Here is a 5,136-nt window from a genome sequence, read left to right on the forward strand (position 1 = left end):
TATATATATATATATATATGCCAGAATTTTTCCAAGAAGTAAAATTCCTTTGGTGGCTTTAATTACTATGTGTAATATCTTTCATCTAAACTTTAAAGGTTTGTTCTTTTGTCTTCAAACTTTTAACAGGCAGCTTTCAACTTTAGTGCTTACTTTCAAAACCTAAACTTTAGAATTTAAATATTTCTTTGATTGAATCTATATCTCTCTTGAAAAAATGACAGTGAGCCATTTGATCATATACCAATGAAAGTTTTACTGCCTTTAAAATAAGTACTTTTTTACCATTTATTATTTTGGTTATCCTATGTTAACAGTATAATTTATCCATTAAATTACACCACATAAACTATGCTCCTACTAATGATTCATTCTAATAAAATTCATCATTTTTTTCCTTATGGGCTACATAGGTAATAATCCAAGATACAAAGCTTCAATTTTGGACATGCAGAATAAAAACAGGATGGATACAACACAGTGTAACCCTGAATGAAGTGGAGATGATGTATTAAAGATACAATATCCTTGTTTTCTAATTCCTTACTATAAAAGCTGTCTATTGCTACAAAACAAATAGAAATTACGTCAAAACTCAGTGGCTTAAAACAACAGACATTTATCGCACAGTGCTTATGGGTCAGAAATTTGGGCACAGCTTAGCTAGATAATCTCTTAAATTCTCTCACAAGATTCAATGAACATTAAGATGTTGGCTAAGGCTGCAGTTTCATCTCAAGTCTCCACTGTATCACTCACATGGTTGATGGCAGGATTCAGTTTAGTGAGTTGTTGGACTGAGGGCTTAGCTCTTCAGAAGCTATGGACTGAGTGAGGCCTCTGTCAGTCTCTTGCTACATGAGACACTCTGTAAGCCATATTAAAAAAAACCAGTAGCTAATTTTCCAAATGCAAGTGAGAGAGCAAGAGAGAACACTAGTAATATTGAGAGATAGAGTTATCAAGAGGAAAATTGTACTCTGTTATAACTTAATCATGAAAATGACATTCCTTGTTTTTAACTGTATTCTATTTGTTAAAGGCAAGTGACTACGTACAAGTTAAACACAAATTTTCATTGCTGAAAATATTTCATCATATGGAGATACCAAAATTTGTTTATTTACCTTTGGTGGGAATTTTTTTTTTCAGGTTTTGTCTGTTTCATATAAATTTAGTCTGAACATTTTATACAAGTCTTTGTATGGACATATGCTTTTATTTTTTCTTGTATAAATAACTAGAAGTTAAAATCTTGGAGTAATTGGTAGGCAAAAATTTAACTTCTTAGCAATACAGAAAGTGCATAACTTTTTTTCAGTGTGGTTGTACCATTTTGTTCTCCCATCAGCAGTTACTTTCACCAAGTAAAGGGATCATGCAAAGGTGTTCTGCATTTTGGAAATTTTCTGACACTAACAATGAAAATTTGGATTTTTCTCTACTATTTTTTTAAATTACTGTACTATCTATTCCCTTCTACTTTATAAATTATACTTACTTTTGATACTTGACTTAACCCAGTTTTCCAACTAGATTTAAAAGCATTCAATTTGTTTCTCAATTATGGCATGATCAATACTGAGAAAGAAATTATTTACTCAGGAAAACTTTAGATTAAATTAAATAATTTGCAAAGAATGAAAAAGATGTGCTTGTGCACAGATTTGGGGACAACAAACTGTGCCTTTGAATGCCCACTAACATTATCTTTTTGTCTCATTTTAAAAGCTACTTATATTTTTAACATTTTACTTTATAACACTAATAAGATAAAAAAACAATTTTGGATAGAGAAATGTCTGTAAAAAATTTTGTTATTATGATTTTTCTTATGTTTTGATTTTTGTTATGCTGTGCTGAGTAGGAACAATAATTAAATGAACCAGCATTTTCCCATAAAAATGCAGAGAAAACCAATTATTCTTGGTTTAATGAAGACAATCTGGTATGTCGATAAATGTTGTTTAATTGAACCTGATTCCATGTTAAAAACAGAAAAAAATGCTATTTCTAATTCTCAAATGCAGTTGTACAGTTTTATTACTGCTCTTCTTTCTGTCACTCTATATTAGTTTTGAGTATATAGAATTGTATGTAAATGGGATCATGAGTCTTGGACTTTGAGAGAGCTCAACCTTCTTTTACTCAGCAAAATTAATTGGAGACTCACCTATGTATTTTGTATATCAATAATTTGCTCATTCCGTATCATTGCTGAAAATACTTCATCATATGGAGATACCAAAATTTGTTTATTTACCTCTTGGTGGGATTTTTTTTTTTCAGGTTTTCTCTGTTTTAGATAAATTTAGTTTGAACATTTTATACAAGTCCTTGTATGGACATATGCTTTTATTTTTCTTGTATCAATAATTAGGAGTTAAAATCTTGGAGTAATTGGTAGGTACAAATTTAACTTTTAGCAATACAGAAAATGCATAACTTTTATTCAGTGTGGTTGTACCATTTTGTTCTCCCATCAGCAGTTATCTTAGGTGGTTGTCTAGAGAAGCAAAACCAGTGAAGCATATATATAAATATATAGCTCTGGTAGCATAGTACCTAGGGCACTTGACTGCTAACCAAAAGGCTGGTGGTACAAACCCACAGCCACTCCTTGGAAGGAAGGTTGAGCAATCTACTTCCGTAGTGATACCGCCTTGGAAACCCAAGGAGAGGTTGCTATGAGTCAGGCTGAATTGATGGCACATAACAACAACAGCAACAAAATATAGTAAGAGATGTATTTCATGGAAAGGGTTCACACAATTGTGGAGGCTAAGAAGTCTCAAATCCATGGATCAGACAGCAGGCTGCAGTTTTCTGACTCATGTGGTTGTGGGAACAGGTGAATCCAAAATCTCCAGGTCAGGTGGCCTGTTGGTGCTTTACATTCCAATAAATGGATGTCAGAAAATGATGAGACAGATTCAGGATTAAGAGAAAGAATGACTTTTGACAAAACATCCATATATATTGAATGCATACTCCACATCACTGGACCCCTAGAAATTTTACTGAGGGAGAAGGTGCCTGAATTTTTGTTAGGTTAATTTCCCACCCTCTAGCATGCAAATAGGAGCTCTGGCGTGCCTAAGGCATTTGACTGCTAACTGGAAGGCTGGCAGTTCAAACCCACTAGCCACTCCTTGGAAGGAAGGTTGGTCAATTTACTTGTGTAGTGATACCACCTCAGAAACCCAAGGAGGAGTCGCTATGAGTTGGATCCAATTTCATTGCAGTGAGTTTTTTTTTTTGTTTTGTTTTGTTTTTGTTTTTTAGCATGCAAATGAGGAGCTCTGGTTGCTCAGTGGTTAAACCCTAAGGGTACTAAGCAAAAGGCTAGCAGTTTGAACCCACCAGCTGCTCTGTGGGAGAAAAATGAAGCAGTCTGCTTTCATAAAGATTAGAGCCTTGGAAATTCTATGAAGCAGTTGTACTCTGTCCTATGAAGTTGCTAAGAGTCAGATTTGATTAGACGGTAGTGGGTTTTGGGTAGCATGAAAATTGTTTACCCAATAAGTCTGGAGTCATTTGTATTTCTTCCTTATTTGGTCCAATCAGCATAATGTCATTAATGTAGTGGACCAATGTAATATCATGTAGAAAGGAAAGGTGATTGAGTTCCCTATAAAAATAAGGTTGGAGGGTTGATATACCTGTGAGGTAGGAGAGTAAAGGTGTATTGTTGGCCTTGCCAGCTGAAGGCAAACAGCTTCTGCTGGTCCTTTGAACAGGGATGGAGAAGAAAGCATTGACTAGGCATTATCAGTAAATTCATACCAGGTGCCAGGAGATGTATTAATGTGCTCAATCAATTAAACTGCATCTGGAACAGCAGCTGAAATTGGAGTCATCACCTGGTTAAAGTTTTGATAATCCACTCTCATTCTCTAAGATCCACATGTTTTTAGCACAGGCCAAATAGGCAAGTTGAATTGGATATGGTGGACGTCACCACCCCTGCATTCTTCAAATCCTTGATGGTGGCAGGAATCTCTGAAGTTCCTCCAAGAATGTAGCATTGATTTTGGTTTACTATTTTCCTATATAGAGGCAATTCTATTGGTTTCCATTTGTTTTTTCCTAAAATGAAAGCTCTTACTCTACATGGCAGGGATACTATGTGAGGGTTCTACCAGTTTCTGAGTATTTATTCCAATTATACATTCTGGAATTGGGATTTAGTAACTCAGTGGACACACTGTGAAATAGACCTTAACTAAGACTCCATTAATAGTAACCTGACCTCCAAACACCCTACTCTAACTGGTGGGCCACAGTGATGTTCTGAGTCTCCTAGAATTAGTGTCAATTCAGAGCCAGTGTCCAATAATCTCCAAAAAGTCTGACTATTTCCTTTTATCTAATGAACAAACATTCTTGTAAAAGGTTATAGATCCCTTTGGGGAAGACTGGGAGAAAGATTAACAGTAGTAAGTTTTGGTAGTGTAGTGAGATCCTACATCAAGGGGATCCAGCCTTCCCTTCATTCCAGTGGTTGTAGTTCTTTAAGGTGCCTGGATTATAGGAATTGATTGAGAGGCTGTGACGGCTGTTCCTTTGCTCTATACGAGTCTGACTATTCTGATGACTGTTTTGACTCTACTATCCACTACAGTTACCATGACCACTTTGTCTTTGATGATTAAGTGCCACCATGTGACTCCAATCAGTCCCATTGTAGTTAGGTGTTTTAATTCAGTTAGAACAGTTCCCACTCTTAAATATGACTTAAATAAAATAGCAATTGCAGCAATCTTCAAGGATGCTAGGACTACTTTCACAAATTTTTTCCTCAAGTTTGTGGTGAAAGGTGTGTCCTTTAAGCTCTCTATGGGTGGAGCTATGAATTCAACCTGATGAACCCATTTCAACATGCTAATTTTCCTAAGCTTTTTGACACCTTCTTCTACAGTATACCAAGGCAGGTCTGGCATTTCAACTTGATTTAATGTAAACCATCACTTAATTTTAGTTGACCAGTGAAATAAACCATTAGATCATTTTCTAATCTCTCTAGCTGTAACATGGAATGAAAAATCTGTGCTTGTTGTTGTTGTTGTTGTTAAGTGCCATCGAGTCGTTTCCGACTCATAGCGACCCCATGCACAGCAGAACGAAACACTGCCC

The sequence above is a fragment of the Orycteropus afer genome, unplaced genomic scaffold, assembly GCF_000298275.1.
Source record: "Orycteropus afer afer isolate SDZICR_OR568_19922 unplaced genomic scaffold, OryAfe1.0 scaffold00016, whole genome shotgun sequence".
NCBI classification, from domain to species: domain Eukaryota; kingdom Metazoa; phylum Chordata; class Mammalia; order Tubulidentata; family Orycteropodidae; genus Orycteropus; species Orycteropus afer.